General features: G+C 45.8%; 1 protein-coding gene across 1 annotated transcript in view; it reads left to right on the top strand.

The window, feature by feature from the left end:
• AFG1L (AFG1 like ATPase) overlaps nucleotides 1-20259 on the top strand; it is a 92555-nt gene that overhangs the window by 30654 nt on the left and 41642 nt on the right. The gene's annotated exons all lie outside the window — the stretch shown is intronic.

Below are 20259 nucleotides of genomic sequence, written 5' to 3'. Positions count from 1 at the left end.
GACACCTCATATGCAGCCATGAGCTTCACTTAAGGGACTTTAAAAAAAAACAAAAACCTAAATCATATTCTTTTAAAGGGGTTTTCCATCTCAGTGTTTCAGCCGTCTGCCTGCAGTTTCTGCTTCTCACTTCCTGTATTTCTCCTCTTCCCCCTCCTCCGAACGGGGGACACAGTCCTTCTGCAGATCAGAAAATATGCACATTCTTGTAGAGAAAAGACTCAGTGTTATCTGTGTGTTTACATAGAAAGATAACAGACTCGCTCTATCAGCAAACTGCAATTAGCTGAACGGATTGTCCTGCCGGCACTGAGTAAGTGACATCACTTGTCCTATCTCCCAGGTCTGTGGTTATAGCAACGCAGTGTAAACAATGGGAGGAATAAGGTCACATTGCAGGCAAAGAAAGCAGAATTTCTAAAGCAATATATTTAGGAAAAATCTTCAATTTACATAAGCTACCAGTATACATAGGATCCTTGAGATGGGACAACCCCTTTAATTAATTCCCAGATGCTCCCATTTAAAAATTCCAAGTTCAGCAACAATTTCTTTTTTGGACTGGTCCCTCTTGTCCCTTAGCAAATCACCTCTCTTTTAACCCCAAGCTTTGGTAGGTCACCGATATGTGTCAGGGGGGACTAGATACTGGGCATTGGTTGATTTACTATTTATCTAATTATATCTAAGAAAAACAAATGTAACAGCACCAACATTCCTGTAAATTTTCCCAAAGATGCACAGCAGTGCCCCTTTTACAGATTAGGGCAATTAAATAGAAAATGGAATCCAATCCGCCAGCATCTTACAATCGTACATGTTAATGGAAAATGTCCTTTAGTACACCAATACTACTTCCAAATAAAGGATATTTTCCATCAACGTGCAAGATGCTGGCGGAATGTGGGTGTATGAAAATACATACATATATATACAGTTCTGACCCAAATCATTTATCAGCTGGATAACCTGTTCAGGTACTTGAACATAATAGATTAGCTCAAAGCTCTACACATGGTTTTATGTGATTCTAGATGCCATACACCACATGAAATATACCATACCTTCCATGGGAAATTGCTTAAGGCAATTACTTTTTTAAATACATAAGATATACCTTAAAATTTAAAAAATTTTTAAACCGAATTAAAATTTAAATTTCTAACAAGATGCGCATGCTTTGTGCCAACACTAATTACTGGTTATATATGCTTATATTTGCTATTCATTATGTAGCTCTGTACCAATCAGCCGATGACTGAGTCCCAGGCACTTACACATGTAAATTAACTATTAGATTTTTCTTTTCCCTTTTTTTCTTAGTTAAGTGAGTCATAATAGAAAGCAACTCTAGGTCATAATAAATCTTTTCTCTTAAATGCTAATGAAATTTCTCCATTCTCTTCATTAGTAGACTGCCATTAGTGGTAATTTGTAGCCTTCTCTTTTGTTCTACAGTATAATGAATGCGAGATACTAGAAAAAAAATAAAAAATAAAAAAAAAGACTATTACAAGAATACGTTGCCCATTGTTTTTCTGCTTACTTCTCCAGCTCTGAAACAGAGCTGTAATTTTACAGTATAAGTAAGGGGACAAGATCAAAAGAGAGTAAATTGGCAAGCAAGCACATCAAGTGACTCTTGCTTTATTAATTAGATAGCTTTTACAAATCAATTTATTCTCCCAAGGCAAAAGGCATCTGAATCGTGCGGCATCAAAACACTACATTATAGCCCCAGGCAGAACTATTCAATGGTTTTTTTCTTTATCTATCAGACGGGTTTGGTATATTTCTGTTGCTTGTACAATCCAAATGTTATTACAGAGCTTTCCAAACGCTAGTTCAGAAGTAATGTTTGTCTCTGTAAAAGGGAAATCGTTACAACTGTAACAAGACATAAAGAGGAGAGTTAAATACACGTAAATTGCATGCCAATTATCTGAAGCTGCTCCATAATGCTCTTGTGCAAACATGGATTTCGTCACTCAAGTCAAGCATCTGATGTGGAGTAGCATTTTGTAATGACACCAGTGACTTGTTTATCTGCCTGCTATATGTGACTGTTGCCCAGGAGCTTGGTAGCTGATGTGCACATACAATTGGAGTGGTATAACTTTTTTGTCCATCCTTATTGTAAGAAAAAAAATTCAAAATTTTGAGTCCTTCTTGAAGGGGTTGTTCTTGTGAAGACAAACCAGTCAGACAGAAGTTTTCATAGCTATCAACTTCTCTGGTATTTTCTAAATAAATGTAGTTCTGACTCTTAAAGAGGAACCAAAGTAGGGTAGCCCTCCTCTTGCGGTCTTAGGAGATAACGTTTTATATCGTATCTTATTATTATTATTATTTATTTATATAGCACCATTAATTCCATGGTGCTTTACATTTGGGGGTTACATACAATACACAAAATATACAGGTAGATATAATACTAACAATGACTGACTGGCACAGGGGGGTAGAGGGCCCTGCCCGCAAGGGCTTACAATCTATGAGGGAAGGGGGTAGAGACAGAAGGAGAGGGGGAGACTGTCCAGATGGCAGTGCGGTGATAGTGTTATTGGAGGTTGTAGGCCTTCCTGAATAGGTGAGTCTTCAGGGCCTTCTTGAAGCCTGTGATTGTGGGGGTCAGTCTTATGTGTCTTGGTAAGGAGTTCCAGAGTATGAGGGATGCACCGAGAAATCTTGGAGACAGTTGTGTGAGGAGCGGATGAGAGCAGAGCGGAGCAGGAGGTCATTGGAGGATCTGAGGTTACATGTGGGCGGGTAGCGGGAGATTAGTTCAGAGATATATGGAGGGGACAGGTTGTGGATGGCTTTGTATGTTAAAGCGTTAGTAGCTTGAACTCAATTCACTGGGCTATAGGTAGCCAGTGGAGGGACTGGCAGAGGGGAGCAGCCGATGAAGATCGGGGAGTGAGGTGGATTAAACGAGCAGCGCAGTTTAAGGTGGACTGGAGGGGGGCGAGGGTGTTAGCTGGGAGTCCATGGAGAAGGGTGTTGCAGTAGTCTAGGCGGGAGATTATGAGGGCCTGGACGAGCATCTTGGTAGTTTCCTGGGTGAGGAAGGGGCGGATTCGGTGGATGTTCTTGAGCTGGAGGCGGCAAGAGGTGTTGAGGGTTTGAATATGTGGCTTGAAGGATAGGTCAGAGTCCAGAGTTACCCCAAGTCATCGGGCCTGTGGGACAGGGGTAAGAGGGGTTCCATTAACTTTGATAGATGGGTCAGGTGGAGGGGCCATACAGGATGGGCTGAAGATGATAAACTGTTTTCTCCATGTTGAGTTTGAGAAAGCGGGAGGAGAGGAAGGAGGCTACAGCTGCTAAACAATCTGGAACTCTGGCCAGCAGGGAGGTAATGTCTGGTCCAGAGATGTAGATTTGGGTGTCATCGGCATAGCAGTGGTACTGAAAGCCATGAGATTCTATGAGTTGGCCCAGGCCAAGGGTGTAGATGGAGAACAGGAGGGGTCCTAGGACGGAGCCTTGGGGGACACCTACAGAGAGAGGGCGAGGTGAGGAGGTGGTGTGCGAGTGGGAGACGCTGAATGTGTGTTCGGTGAGGTATGAGGAGAAAAAAAGAAAATCTAACCGTGCCGTTGAATTAGGACATACTCCAGTTTCTTCATTTTAAACTAGGCAATCTTTTACAACTGATACATTCTACCATAGTTTTTTGTTTGTATTCTAGCCACCCAGGCAATACTTCTCTTTTTCACATTGAAGCTATGAATCTTACTACATAAATGTAACGCAGGATACAAAGCTTTGGTTTGAAGTTAAAGAGGTTTGTTCAGGCTAAACTTTTATGTATTAGTTAGGTGTGGGAGGTAAAAAAGAAACAAAACATACTCACCTGTCCTGATGCTCTGGTCCCCCCTCACATGGTCTGGTCTTGAAGTTTCGTTGTTGTCTTCCGGTGGAAGTAACACTGCATGTGACTGCTGAGGCCAGTCAGTGTCCTCACATCCGGCGAGGAATTCCACAGCAAGAAGATAGTCGAGCAACAGGACTGGAGCACCATGGGAAGACATCGGAACATCGGGGACAGGTTTGGGTTTTTCTGCTTCCCCCGGCCTAATTTAAAAAAATTATGTTTTCGCAAACATGACGACCTTCAACAGGCCTGAAGAAGAACAGAAGTAGCACCAAAGCCCGGGGGGGGGGGGGGGGGGGGGGGGGGGGGAGTAGTAACACTAAACTTTATGTTTGCTCACCTCCCCTGAACAATATATACTCTGAGGTCTCTTCAGATCTATAATAGTAGTTCTGGTTTTAATGAGTTCAGTCCGAGCGAAGCCAATGGGCGAACCTTGCCATTAATTGTAGTTGAGGTGAAATGCGTGATTAATCGTGATTTTGCCAGAAAGGCAATCCTCCCAATGTCAGTCAAGAAATCAGTAAAGAGGACCTTTAATTACTTCATGCATATGTGGTTTTATCTACCTCTAGAAAGCCATCAGTGTGCATGAAAGGTACTCTTTAAACTAGTGGTTGTACAAGGGAGTACCCTGGAATGCAGAACCACTCATTGTGATAACAACACAAAGAAGTTCGTGGGATTGACTGAATTTGGAAAGCATTACAGAGGATCTTCTCCAGAATCATCATGTAAAAATTTACTTTGACAATTCCATGGCAGTAGTGTTCTTAGGAAACCAAGGAACAAATTACTCCATTCTCTGTCAGACAACATCTTCCATTGGGCAGAAGTCAGTGTCTTTTTAGTCTCAGCCGTCCATCTGATGGGAGAATAGAACAGAATGGCATATTTTTTGAGCAAAAACCAATTTGGATCCTGACGAGAATGGTCTCTAAACAAGGAAGTTTTTTCTCTTCTAATCCAGAGTTTACCAAACGCCTCAAAACCAAGAGTTTACTAAATCCTTCCAGAGATATAGAAAGGAAGACGGTACCCTTGTGGTCAAAACAGTTGGTTCAGTCTTCTGAAAATTCTTGGTAAAGCATCCTTTTCCTCTCCCTGCAAGGAGGTTGGAGGTTGAGTCGGTCTTGGCTGTAAAAAGGTCTTTATGCTAAAGCATGTATGAACCATTTGAGCATATACATGAGGCAATTTCTCAAGTGGTTGTTACATTTGTTTGCATGCTAGGAGTGTTGCAGGCCCTTTCCATCAACAATGTATGTTATCAAAACTCCTCTGCTACCAGCAGCCCATTTTAAGTACTGAGACAACACATGCATGTGATGTAACTGCTCCACTGTGGACTCCCTACCAGTGTTACTACTCCTCCGCACTGCAGCTATCATCAGTTCTCCGGGCCAGTTTCCTCTGCCTCCGGGATCCCTCTTTGACTCATGCCAGCGGTATGAGAGGTGTCAGTACAGCTCTCTGTCGCCTTCCGTCCTGTACTATGTACAGATTCAGATGATCCTCCATTTTCTATTATCCTTTGCTGACATTCCTGCTGTCAATTCTCTTTGCTGACAGTGTATGGATACACTGTCATCATAGCCATAGCACTCCTGTAGTGCTTCTTTATTGCTAGACGTTATCCTTGAACTTGTTGCTTTTCTACTGTTGCCAGCAATTTTTTCCAGCTCTATAGACAGCTTCCCTGAATGCCGGGTGGACTACATGCTATACTCCCTTCTAAAGCTGTGGCATGCTACCATGGACCTTTGAGCCTATCTCTGATTCCTGACCTGGCCCAGTTCCATAGATGATGTCTGGTTAACGTCTCAACTCTCTGCCATGGCTGACAAACCCGTATTAAATTCTTGATTTAGCTCCACTTTTCTCCCTTCCACCCGCTTTTCTTACAAGATGTCTACATGTTTTGAAATGCTGAAAACCCGTAAAACCAAAGATCACTCAGATGCTTGGCATAATCTACCGGATTTATTCAGATCATTGTGCCCGTCTGGCTTGGTCAGCAGAGGCTCTCCCCATGGCATCACTACCTCCCTAGCCACTTCTGAACAGGAGCCCATGGCTGACACTGGGCCAACTGACCTGGACCCCATATCTCTCTTTGCAAAAATTAGACAACTGTTCGCCACTGTACTCCAAAGTTAGCTACTATCAACCTGTAGAGGGACTAAATTCCTAACTAATACAGAAACTACAATAGCTATAATACTTGAATACTTGCTCTTAGATTGATTAGGCACATGGTCAACAAGAGTATAGCAAGAGTGAAAAAAACTTAAGATATGAGGTGGCAGTTAAATTGGACTCCTGGATACAGAGGATATCAGGGTGTAGTTTCTCATATTATAGGAACAGCTTATGACATTTTTGAGGGGAATTGAATCCCCTCACGTTATAGGAGATAATCTTTGGCTTTTCTTCCATAAGCGCTCTGCAATCCGCAAGACGCGTCTCAGTTTTTTAGTCAGGTCAGTGTGCCAGGGTTACCTATTGATCAGTCGGGCTCTGATGTTTGTGAAGGCCAGGGAGTCAAGGGCTGAATTCTCGGACCTCAAACTTAAAGATGACTTTTCATATCCTCATCGATGTATGATATTTTAATTTCTGCACCGATATCTCTCCACTGTCAGAAAGGCAGGCCTTAAAGGGGTTTTCCGGGCAAAATATAGGTTTGTTAGTGCTATTAATGGGTTAATAAGTGCACCCAAAAACCTTTAGCAGTCTTTTGAGTGATTTCTGGGTTTCTCTGGGAGCTCCTGGCATCTTCTATATTTGTTTACATGTTCTTTTACCCTACAACTACCATGATGCATCCCTCCTCTCACTCTCTCCTCCTCCCTCTCCCATGCCTGACACCCCCTCCCTGTTTCCCTAGCAAGCCCACCCACTACTAGCCCTTATTAACTAACTCAGCCCTCCCTATCATACTTACGTGTATTCCTGTCTGGATCTACTGAGCACATGAAATGACTTCTTTCTGCGGGGTCGGCTCCTCCTCCTCTTGCCATCTAGTGGCACCTGAGTTGGCAGCCAGCACTCCAGCTCTATTGCGTTGGCTTGGGAGTACCACAGATGTGAAGAGTAGGATCCAGCCTCCCAGAAGAAGTGATGTTCTGTGCCCAGAAGTTCTGGAAGACAGGTAAGTATGATGGGGTGGTGTGGTGTAGTATTGGTGATGTTCCAGAAATGTACCAGAACTTCCACAGATAATTTGAAAATGTGCCTGTGGCACAATATACATTTTTAGTAAAGTGAGTAAGTTAGAAGGAATAGTACAATCGGGAGAGGAGGTCTTCCTCACTGCCCAGCAATGATACTGAGCTGTAAGGCTCGCCCTTCTAACAGTGGGAAGATATCAGTGATGAAATTAATGGCACCAATATCTCCAGTACTAAGGCACAAAGATGAAGGCAGCGAGACTGGTTCGATACAAGATAGCCCTAATGTTTCATCAGCCTTGCTATCTTCATCTCGGAACGTGTGGAGGTCATGTCTCTGCTCAACTCATGGAAGAGAGTTGTGGAAGGAATGTCCCTTAATGTTTCACCCTACTCAGAAGATATCTTCCATGAATCCATTGTATGCGCTTGAAAAAGGGATATTTACCCGGAAACGTGTTGTATAGAGATGAGCGAACACTAAAATGTTCGAGGTTCGAAATTCGATTCGAACAGCCGCTCAATGTTCGTGTGTTCGAACGGGTTTCGAACCCCATTATAGTCTATGGGGAACAGATACTCGTTAAGGGGGAAACCCAAATCCGTGTCTGGAGGGTCACCAAGTCCACTATGACACCCCAGGAAATGATGCCAACACCTCTGGAATGACACTGGGACAGCAGGGGAAGCATGTCTGGGGGCATCTAACACACCAAAGACCCTCTATTACCCCAACATCACAGCCTAACAACTACACACTTTACACACTCAATACCACCTCTCTGACAGTAGGAAAACACCTTGAAACATGTGTATTTGGCACTTGCAGTGAGGAGAGCTTGTCACCAGCAGTGAATTTGGCCCTTGTAGTAAGTTGAGGTTGGCACCAACATTTGTTTTGAAAATCAGGGTGGATTGAGCCTCTAACCAGCAGAGTTTGGGCAAATTCATGGTGGAGGGAGCCTCTAAAAACCCCAGTTTGGACCAATTCATGGTGGAGGGAGCCTCTAACCAGCCCAGTTTGGGCAAATTCATGGTGGAGGGAGCCTCTAAAAAACCCAGTTTGGACCAATTCATGGTGGAGGGAGCCTCTAACCAGCCCAGTTTGGGCAAATTCATGGTGGAGGGAGCCTCTAACCAGCCCAGTTTGGACCAATTAATGGTGGAGGGAGCCTCTAACCAGCCCAGTTTGGACCAATTAATGGTGGAGGGAGCCTCTAAAAAACCCAGTTTGGACCAATTCATGGTGGAGGGAGCCTCTAAACAGCCCAGTTTGGGCAAATTCATGGTGGAGGGAGCCTCTAAAAAACCCAGTTTGGACCAATTCATGGTGGAGGGAGCCTCTAACCAGCCCAGTTTGGACCAATTAATGGTGGAGGGAGCCTCTAAACAGCCAAGTTTGGACCAATTCATGGTGGAGGGAGCCTCTAAAAAACCCAGTTTGGACCAATTCATGGTGGAGGGAGCCTCTAAACAGCCCAGTTTGGGCAAATTCATGGTGGAGGGAGCCTCTAAAAAACCCAGTTTGGACCAATTCATGGTGGAGGGAGCCTCTAACCAGCCCAGTTTGGACCAATTAATGGTGGAGGGAGCCTCTAAACAGCCAAGTTTGGACCAATTCATGGTGGAGGGAGCCTCTAAAAACCCCAGTTTGGACCAATTCATGGTGGAGGGAGCCTCTAACCAGCCCAGTTTGGACCAATTAATGGTGGAGGGAGCCTCTAACCACCCCAGTTTGGACCAATTCATGGTGGAGGGAGCCTTTAACAAGCCCAGTTTGGGCAAATTCATGGTGGAGGGAGCCTCTAAACAGCCCAGTTTGGGCAAATTCATGGTGGAGGGAGCCTCTAACCAGCCCAGTTTGGACCAATTAATGGTGGAGGGAGCCTCTAACCAGCCCAGTTTGGACCAATTAATGGTGGAGGGAGCCTCTAACCACCCCAGTTTGGACCAATTCATGGTGGAGGGAGCCTCTAAACAGCCAAGTTTGGACCAATTCATGGTGGAGGGAGCCTCTAAAAACCCCAGTTTGGACCAATTCATGGTGGAGGGAGCCTCTAACCAGCCCAGTTTGGGCAAATTCATGGTGGAGGGAGCCTCTAAACAGCCCAGTTTGGGCAAATTCATGGTGGAGGGAGCCTCTAACCAGCCCAGTTTGGACCAATTAATGGTGGAGGGAGCCTCTAACCAGCCCAGTTTGGACCAATTAATGGTGGAGGGAGCCTCTAACCACCCCAGTTTGGACCAATTCATGGTGGAGGGAGCCTCTAAAAACCCCAGTTTGGACCAATTCATGGTGGAGGGAGCCTCTAACCAGCCCAGTTTGGGCAAATTCATGGTGGAGGGAGCCTCTAAACAGCCCAGTTTGGGCAAATTCATGGTGGAGGGAGCCTCTAACCAGCCCAGTTTGGACCAATTAATGGTGGAGGGAGCCTCTAACCAGCCCAGTTTGGACCAATTAATGGTGGAGGGAGCCTCTAACCACCCCAGTTTGGACCAATTCATGGTGGAGGGAGCCTCTAAACAGCCAAGTTTGGACCAATTCATGGTGGAGGGAGCCTCTAAAAACCCCAGTTTGGACCAATTCATGGTGGAGGGAGCCTCTAACCAGCCCAGTTTGGGCAAATTCATGGTGGAGGGAGCCTCTAAACAGCCCAGTTTGGGCAAATTCATGGTGGAGGGAGCCTCTAACCAGCCCAGTTTGGACCAATTAATGGTGGAGGGAGCCTCTAACCAGCCCAGTTTGGACCAATTAATGGTGGAGGGAGCCTCTAACCACCCCAGTTTGGACCAATTCATGGTGGAGGGAGCCTCTAAAAACCCCAGTTTGGACCAATTCATGGTGGAGGGAGCCTCTAACCAGCCCAGTTTGGGCAAATTCATGGTGGAGGGAGCCTCTAAACAGCCCAGTTTGGGCAAATTCATGGTGGAGGGAGCCTCTAACCAGCCCAGTTTGGACCAATTAATGGTGGAGGGAGCCTCTAACCAGCCCAGTTTGGACCAATTAATGGTGGAGGGAGCCTCTAACCACCCCAGTTTGGACCAATTCATGGTGGAGGGAGCCTCTAAACAGCCAAGTTTGGACCAATTCATGGTGGAGGGAGCCTCTAAAAACCCCAGTTTGGACCAATTCATGGTGGAGGGAGCCTCTAACCAGCCCAGTTTGGGCAAATTCATGGTGGAGGGAGCCTCTAAACAGCCCAGTTTGGGCAAATTCATGGTGGAGGGAGCCTCTAACCAGCCCAGTTTGGACCAATTAATGGTGGAGGGAGCCTCTAACCAGCCCAGTTTGGACCAATTAATGGTGGAGGGAGCCTCTAACCAGCCCAGTTTGGACCAATTAATGGTGGAGGGAGCCTCTAACCACCCCAGTTTGGACAAATTCATGGTGGAGGGAGCCTCTAAAAAACCCAGTTTGGACCAATTCATGGTGGAGGGAGCCTCTAAACAGCCCAGTTTGGGCAAATTCATGGTGGAGGGAGCCTCTAAACAGCCCAGTTTGGGCAAATTCATGGTGGAGGGAGCCTCTAACCAGCCCAGTTTGGACCAATTAATGGTGGAGGGAGCCTCTAACCAGCCCAGTTTGGACCAATTAATGGTGGAGGGAGCCTCTAACCACCCCAGTTTGGACCAATTCATGGTGGAGGGAGCCTCTAAAAACCCCAGTTTGGACCAATTCATGGTGGAGGGAGCCTCTAACCAGCCCAGTTTGGGCAAATTCATGGTGGAGGGAGCCTCTAAACAGCCCAGTTTGGGCAAATTCATGGTGGAGGGAGCCTCTAACCAGCCCAGTTTGGACCAATTAATGGTGGAGGGAGCCTCTAACCAGCCCAGTTTGGACCAATTAATGGTGGAGGGAGCCTCTAAAAACCCCAGTTTGGACCAATTCATGGTGGAGGGAGCCTCTAACCAGCCCAGTTTGGGCAAATTCATGGTGGAGGGAGCCTCTAAACAGCCCAGTTTGGGCAAATTCATGGTGGAGGGAGCCTCTAACCAGCCCAGTTTGGACCAATTAATGGTGGAGGGAGCCTCTAACCAGCCCAGTTTGGACCAATTAATGGTGGAGGGAGCCTCTAACCAGCCCAGTTTGGACCAATTAATGGTGGAGGGAGCCTCTAACCACCCCAGTTTGGACAAATTCATGGTGGAGGGAGCCTCTAAAAAACCCAGTTTGGACCAATTCATGGTGGAGGGAGCCTCTAAACAGCCCAGTTTGGGCAAATTCATGGTGGAGGGAGCCTCTAAACAGCCCAGTTTGGGCAAATTCATGGTGGAGGGAGCCTCTAACCAGCCCAGTTTGGACCAATTAATGGTGGAGGGAGCCTCTAACCAGCCCAGTTTGGACCAATTCATGGTGGAGGGAGCCTCTAAACAGCCCAGTTTGGGCAAATTCATGGTGGAAGGAGCCTCTAACCAGCAGAGTTGTGGGAAAGCAGGGTGGAGGGAGCCTCTAACCAGCAGAGTTGGTGGAAATCAGGGTGGAGGGAGCCTCTAACCAGCAGAGTTGGGGGAAATCATGTTGGAGGGAGCCTAGTATTAGCAGAATTGTGCAACGCTTATGGTGGATGAGTATGAGGATGCGGAGGAATTGGAGAGGTTGAGTACAGACATGGAGTTTCATGTTGGGGTGCTTTACACAGGTGGGCACAAAAATGAAGGCTCTATCCAGTGGTGGTTCATTTTTATCAAAGTGAGCCGGTCGGCACTCTCAGCTGACAGACGGGTGCGCTTGTCAGTGATGATGCCACCGGCTGCACTGAACACCCTCTCAGATAGGACGCTGGCGGCAGGACAGGACAGCACCTCCAAGGCATATAGGGCAAGTTCAAGCCACAGGTCCAACTTCGACACCCAATACGTGTAGGGCGCAGAGGGGTCGGAGAGGACAGGGCTGTGGTCGGAAAGGTATTCCCGCAACATGCGCCTATACTTCTCACGCCTGGTGACACTAGGACCCTCCGTGGCGGCACTTTGGCGAGGGGGTGCCATCAAGGTGTCCCAGACCTTAGACAGTGTGCCCCTCGTTTGTGTGGACCGGTGAGAACTTGGTTGCCTACTGGAGGAACTGCCCTCCCTGCCGCCACTGTCACATGCTGGAAACATCTCCATCATATTCTGCACCAATTGCCTGTGGCAAGCATTGATGCGATTGGCCCTCCCCTCTACCGGAATAAAAGACGAGATGTTGTTTTTATACCGGGGGTCAAGGATAGCAAAGATCCAGTACTGGTTGTCCTCCATGATTTTGACAATACGCTTGTCGGTTGTAAAGCACCCCAACATGAACTCAGCCATGTCTGCCACAGTGTTAGTTGGCATGACTCCTCTGGCCCCACCGGAAAGTTCAATCTCCATTTCCTCCTCATCCTCCATGTCTACCCATCCGCGCTGCAACAATGGGACGATTCGAAGTTGCCCGGAAGCCTCCTGTATCACCATCACATCATCGGACAACTCTTCTTCCTCCTCCTCCTCCTCCTCCTCCTCCTCCATTAAACGCAGTGAAGCGGACAGATGTGTGGACCTACTCTCCAGCTGTGACGGATCGGATGCTATCCCTAACTCCTCTGTGTGATCTGAGTTATCCCTGATGTCAATCAGGGATTCTCTCAGAACACACAAGAGCGGGATTGTAAGGCTCACCATCGCATCCTCAGAGCTCACCCTCCTTGTGGACTCCTCAAAGACCCGTAGGATGTCACAAAGGTCTCTCATCCATGGCCACTCATGGATGTGAAACTGAGGCAGCTGACTTTGTGGCACCCTAGGGTTTTGTAGCTGGTATTCCATCAAAGGTCTCTGCTGCTCAACCACTCTATTCAACATCTGAAACGTTGAGTTCCAGCGTGTGGGGACGTCGCACAAAAGCCGGTGTTGTGGCACATGCAGGCGTTGCTGGAGAGATTTTAAGCTAGCAGCGGCTACTGTCGACTTGCGAAAGTGGGCGCACATGCGCCGCACTTTCACCAGTAGCTCTGGAACATTGGGGTAGCTCTTTAGGAAACGTTGCACCACTAGGTTGAAGACGTGGGCCAGGCATGGAACATGTTGGAGTCCGGCAAGCTCCAGAGCTGCTACCAGGTTCCGGCCGTTATCACAAACGACCATGCCTGGGCCCAGGTGCAGCGGCTCAAACCATATTGCCGTCTCATCGAGGAGGGCATCCCTCACCTCGGAGGCAGTGTGCTGTCTGTCCCCCAAGCTGATCAGCTTCAGCACAGCCTGCTGACGTCTACCAACGCCAGTGCTGCAACGTTTCCAACTCGTAGCTGGGGTCAATCTAACAGCGGAGGAGGAGGCGGTGGCGGAGGAGGAGGCGGTGGCGGAGGAGGAGGCGGTAGAGGAGGAGGAGGAGGGGGGTGTTCTTCTCGTGTCCCTGCCAGGAATGTTAGGCGGGGAGACGAGGTACACCGGGCCAGTTTGGGAAGCAGTCCCAGCCTCAACTACATTCACCCAGTGTGCCGTCAGTGAAATGTAGCGTCCCTGTCCGCATGCACTTGTCCACGCGTCGGTGGTCAAGTGGACCTTTGTGCAAAGCGCGGAACTAAGGGCCCGCCTGATGTTGAGTGACACGTGCTGGTGCAAGGCGGGGACGGCACACCGGGAGAAGTAGTGACGGCTAGGGACGGCATAGCGAGGTGCCGCAGTTGCCATCAGGTCCAGGAAGGCGGGAGTTTCAACAAGCCGGAACGCCAACATCTCCTGGGCCAGCAGTTTAGCGATGTTGGCGTTCAAGGCTTGCGCGTGTGGGTGGTTAGCAGTGTATTTCTGCCGCCGCTCCAATGTCTGAGAGATGGTGGGTTGTTGTAAAGAAACGCCTGATGGTGCCTTTGATGGTGCAGGAGAAGGAGATAAGACAGGACCAGGGGAGGATGAGGTAGAAGTCAACAAAGTGGCGGAGGCAGATGAAGTGGTGTCCTGGCTCGTCCTCTGGAGTGCATCGCCAGCACAGTCAGCAGTGGCAGTGGCAGAGGCAGAGGCAGTGGCAGTGGCGTGAACGGCAGGCGGCCTTTGTCCTGCCGTTGCTGCCTGCCACTGATTCCAGTGCTTGGATTCCAAATGACGGCGCATTGAAGTGGTGGACAGGTTGCTCTTCTCAGAGCCCCTAATCAATTTCGAGAGGCAAATTGTGCAGACAACACTATATCTGTCCTCGGCGCATTCCTTGAAAAAACTCCACACCTTCGAGAAACGTGCCCTCGAGGTGGGAGTTTTTCGGGGCTGGGTACGAACTGGAACATCTTGGGAGATTCCGGGTGTGGCCTGGCTTCGCCTAAGCTGCTGACCTCTGCCTCTGCCTCTAGCTACCCTTTTTGGTGCTGCACCTGCCTCAACATCCACACTACTTTCCCCGCTTGACATCCCCCCTGTCCAGGTCGGGTCAGTGTCCTCATCATCCACCACTTCCTCTTCCAACTCCTGTCTCATCTCCTCCTCCCGCACAATGCGCCAGTCAACTGGATGCCCTGACGGCAACTGCGTCACATCATCGTCGATGAGGGTGGGTTGCTGGTCATCCACCACCAAATCGAACGGAGATGGAGGAGACTCTAGTGTTTGAGCATCTGGACACAGATGCTCCTCTGTTAGGTTCGTGGAATCGTGACGTGGAGAGGCAGGTTGAGGGACAATGAAAGGAGCGGAGAACAGCTCTGGGGAGCAGGGACAGTTTGGGTTATTGTTCTGTAAAGCTTCGGAATTTTGGGAGGAAGGAAGACAAGACTGTTGGGTAATAGGAGGAGAGGAGGCAGAGTCTGACTGGCTGCTGGACAATGTGCTGTAAGCGTTCTCTGACAGCCATTGCAAGACCTGTTCCTGGTTCTCGGGCCTACTAAGGTTTGTACCCTGCAGTTTAGTTAATGTGGCAAGCAACCCTGGCACTGTGGAGTGGCGCAATGCTTGCTGCCCCACAGGAGTAGGCACGGGACGCCCTGTGGCTTCACTGCTACCTTGCTCCCCAGAACCATTCCCCCGACCTCGCCCACGGCCTCGTCCACGTCCCTTTCCGGGAGCCTTGCGCATTTTGAATTCCTAGTTAGAAATTGGCACTGTATACCAGTAGTAAAAATTGTGGGTGCACGTAACCCCAATATATTCTTTGAATTCCCAGTCAGACACTGGCACTATATGGCAGTAGCAAGAAATGAGGGTATTTGTATTCCCAATATACTCTTTGAATTCCCAGTCAGACAATGGCACTGTATACCAGTAGTAAAAATTGTGGGTGCACGTAACCCCAATATATTCTTTGAATTACCAGTCAGAAACTGGCACTATATGGCAGTAGCAAGAAATGAGGGTATTTGTATTCCCAATATATTCTTTGAATTCCCAGTCAGACAATGGCACTGTATACCAGTAGTAAAAATTGAGGGTGCACGTAACCCCAATATATTCTTTGAATTACCAGTCAGAAACTGGCACTATATGGCAGTAGCAAGAAATGAGGGTATTTATAACCCCAATATATTCTTTGAATTCCCAGTCAGACAATGGCACTGTATACCAGTAGTAAAAATTGTGGGTGCACGTAACCCCAATATATTCTTTGAATTCCCAGTCAGACACTGGCACTATATGGCAGTAGCAAGAAATGAGGGTATTTGTATTCCCAATATACTCTTTGAATTCCCAGTCAGACAATGGCACTGTATACCAGTAGTAAAAATTGTGGGTGCACGTAACCCCAATATATTCTTTGAATTACCAGTCAGAAACTGGCACTATATGGCAGTAGCAAGAAATGAGGGTATTTATAACCCCAATATATTCTTTGAATTCCCAGTCAGACAATGGCACTGTATACCAGTAGTAAAAATTGTGGGTGCACGTAACCCCAATATATTCTTTGAATTCCCAGTCAGACACTGGCACTATATGGCAGTAGCAAGAAATGAGGGTATTTGTATTCCCAATATATTCTTTGAATTCCCAGTCAGACAATGGCACTGTATACCAGTAGTAAAAATTGTGGGTGCACGTAACCCCAATATATTCTTTGAATTACCAGTCAGAAACTGGCACTATATGGCAGTAGCAAGAAATGAGGGTATTTGTATTCCCAATATATTCTTTGAATTCCCAGTCAGACAATGGCACTGTATACCAGTAGTAAAAATTGTGGGTGCACGTAACCCCAATATATTCTTTGAATTCCCAGTCAGAAACTGGCACTATATGGCAGTAGCAAGAAATGAGGGTATTTGTATTCCCAATATATTCTTTGAATTCCCAGTCAGACAATGGCACTGTATACCAGTAGTAAAAATTGTGGGTGCACGTAACCCCAATATATTCTTTGAATTACCAGTCAGAAACTGGCACTATATGGCAGTAGCAAGAAATGAGGGTATTTATAACCCCAATATATTCTTTGAATTCCCAGTCAGACAATGGCACTGTATACCAGTAGTAAAAATTGTGGGTGCACGTAACCCCAATATATTCTTTGAATTACCAGTCAGAAACTGGCACTATATGGCAGTAGCAAGAAATGAGGGTATTTATAACCCCAATATATTCTTTGAATTCCCAGTCAGACAATGGCACTGTATACCAGTAGTAAAAATTGTGGGTGCACGTAACCCCAATATATTCTTTGAATTACCAGTCAGAAACTGGCACTATATGGCAGTAGCAAGAAATGAGGGTATTTGTATTCCCAATATACTCTTTGAATTCCCAGTCAGACAATGGCACTGTATACCAGTAGTAAAAATTGTGGGTGCACGTAACCCCAATATATTCTTTGAATTCCAAGTCAGAAACTGGCACTATATGGCAGTAGCAAGAAATGAGGGTATTTGTATTCCCAATATATTCTTTGAATTCCCAGTCAGACAATGGCACTGTATACCAGTAGTAAAAATTGTGGGTGCACGTAACCCCAATATATTCTTTGAATTACCAGTCAGACACTGGCACTATATGGCAGTAGCAAGAAATGAGGGTATTTGTATTCCCAATATATTCTTTGAATTCCCAGTCAGACAATGGCACTGTATACCAGTAGTAAAAATTGTGGGTGCACGTAACCCCAATATATTCTTTGAATTCCCAGTCAGACAATGGCACTGTATACCAGTAGTAAAAATTGTGGGTGCACGTAACCCCAATATATTCTTTGAATTACCAGTCAGAAACTGGCACTATATGGCAGTAGCAAGAAATGAGGGTATTTATAACCCCAATATATTCTTTGAATTCCCAGTCAGACAATGGCACTGTATACCAGTAGTAAAAATTGTGGGTGCACGTAACCCCAATATATTCTTTGAATTACCAGTCAGAAACTGGCACTATATGGCAGTAGCAAGAAATGAGGGTATTTATAACCCCAATATATTCTTTGAATTCCCAGTCAGACAATGGCACTGTATACCAGTAGTAAAAATTGTGGGTGCACGTAACCCCAATATATTCTTTGAATTACCAGTCAGAAACTGGCACTATATGGCAGTAGCAAGAAATGAGGGTATTTGTATTCCCAATATACTCTTTGAATTCCCAGTCAGACAATGGCACTGTATACCAGTAGTAAAAATTGTGGGTGCACGTAACCCCAATATATTCTTTGAATTCCCAGTCAGAAACTGGCACTATATGGCAGTAGCAAGAAATGAGGGTATTTGTATTCCCAATATATTCTTTGAATTCCCAGTCAGACAATGGCACTGTATACCAGTAGTAAAAATTGTGGGTGCACGTAACCCCAATATATTCTTTGAATTCCCAGTCAGAAACTGGCACTATATGGCAGTAGCAAGAAATGAGGGTATTTGTATTCCCAATATATTCTTTGAATTCCCAGTCAGACAATGGCACTGTATACCAGTAGTAAAAATTGTGGGTGCACGTAACCCCAATATATTCTTTGAATTACCAGTCAGAAACTGGCACTATATGGCAGTAGCAAGAAATGAGGGTATTTATAACCCCAATATATTCTTTGAATTCCCAGTCAGACAATGGCACTGTATACCAGTAGTAAAAATTGTGGGTGCACGTAACCCCAATATATTCTTTGAATTACCAGTCAGAAACTGGCACTATATGGCAGTAGCAAGAAATGAGGGTATTTATAACCCCAATATATTCTTTGAATTCCCAGTCAGACAATGGCACTGTATACCAGTAGTAAAAATTGTGGGTGCACGTAACCCCAATATATTCTTTGAATTACCAGTCAGAAACTGGCACTATATGGCAGTAGCAAGAAATGAGGGTATTTGTATTCCCAATATACTCTTTGAATTCCCAGTCAGACAATGGCACTGTATACCAGTAGTAAAAATTGTGGGTGCACGTAACCCCAATATATTCTTTGAATTCCCAGTCAGAAACTGGCACTATATGGCAGTAGCAAGAAATGAGGGTATTTGTATTCCCAATATATTCTTTGAATTCCCAGTCAGACAATGGCACTGTATACCAGTAGTAAAAATTGTGGGTGCACGTAACCCCAATATATTCTTTGAATTACCAGTCAGAAACTGGCACTATATGGCAGTAGCAAGAAATGAGGGTATTTATAACCCCAATATATTCTTTGAATTCTCAGTCAGACAATGGCACTGTATACCAGTAGTAAAAATTGTGGGTGCACGTAACCCCAATATATTCTTTGAATTCCCAGTCAGAAACTGGCACTATATGGCAGTAGCAAGAAATGAGGGTATTTGTATTCCCAATATATTCTTTGAATTCCCAGTCAGACAATGGCACTGTATACCAGTAGTAAAAATTGTGGGTGCACGTAACCCCAATATATTCTTTGAATTACCAGTCAGAAACTGGCACTATATGGCAGTAGCAAGAAATGAGGGTATTTATAACCCCAATATATTCTTTGAATTCCCAGTCAGACAATGGCACTGTATACCAGTAGTAAAAATTGTGGGTGCACGTAACCCCAATATATTCTTTGAATTACCAGTCAGAAACTGGCACTATATGGCAGTAGCAAGAAATGAGGGTATTTGTATTCCCAATATACTCTTTGAATTCCCAGTCAGACAATGGCACTGTATACCAGTAGTAAAAATTGTGGGTGCACGTAACCCCAATATATTCTTTGAATTCCCAGTCAGAAACTGGCACTATATGGCAGTAGCAAGAAATGAGGGTATTTGTATTCCCAATATATTCTTTGAATTCCCAGTCAGACAATGGCACTGTATACCAGTAGTAAAAATTGTGGGTGCACGTAACCCCAATATATTCTTTGAATTACCAGTCAGAAACTGGCACTATATGGCAGTAGCAAGAAATGAGGGTATTTATAACCCCAATATATTCTTTGAATTCCCAGTCAGACAATGGCACTGTATACCAGTAGTAAAAATTGTGGGTGCACGTAACCCCAATATATTCTTTGAATTACCAGTCAGAAACTGGCACTATATGGCAGTAGCAAGAAATGAGGGTATTTGTATTCCCAATATACTCTTTGAATTCCCAGTCAGACAATGGCACTGTATACCAGTAGTAAAAATTGTGGGTGCACGTAACCCCAATATATTCTTTGAATTCCAAGTCAGAAACTGGCACTATATGGCAGTAGCAAGAAATGAGGGTATTTGTATTCCCAATATATTCTTTGAATTCCCAGTCAGACAATGGCACTGTATACCAGTAGTAAAAATTGTGGGTGCACGTAACCCCAATATATTCTTTGAATTACCAGTCAGACACTGGCACTATATGGCAGTAGCAAGAAATGAGGGTATTTGTATTCCCAATATATTCTTTGAATTCCCAGTCAGACAATGGCACTGTATACCAGTAGTAAAAATTGTGGGTGCACGTAACCCCAATATATTCTTTGAATTACCAGTCAGAAACTGGCACTATATGGCAGTAGCAAGAAATGAGGGTATTTGTATTCCCAATATATTCTTTGAATTCCCAGTCAGACAATGGCACTGTATACCAGTAGTAAAAATTGTGGGTGTATATAGCCCCAATTCTATTGCTAGGGGACTTGCAGGGTATTTCTGGGGTGAAGGTGGGGGGGCACACCGTTGGAACGGGTATCGGGGTATATATCGGGTATACGGGAATACACTGACAGTGTATTCTATTCAGGATCCTGGGAAAGCTGGGTTGCGGCGATTGAGCCCGTCAGTGCCACGTTACACTGACAAGCTTCTCCCTGGAATTTAGCTCTTACAAGAGCTGTTGGTTGTCTTCTCCTTCCTATCCTAG

This window comes from Leptodactylus fuscus, chromosome 3, assembly GCF_031893055.1.
Source record: "Leptodactylus fuscus isolate aLepFus1 chromosome 3, aLepFus1.hap2, whole genome shotgun sequence".
Taxonomy (NCBI): Eukaryota; Metazoa; Chordata; class Amphibia; order Anura; family Leptodactylidae; genus Leptodactylus; species Leptodactylus fuscus.
Note: the sequence above shows the minus strand (reverse complement) of the source record. Positions and strands in the feature narration are given on the sequence as shown.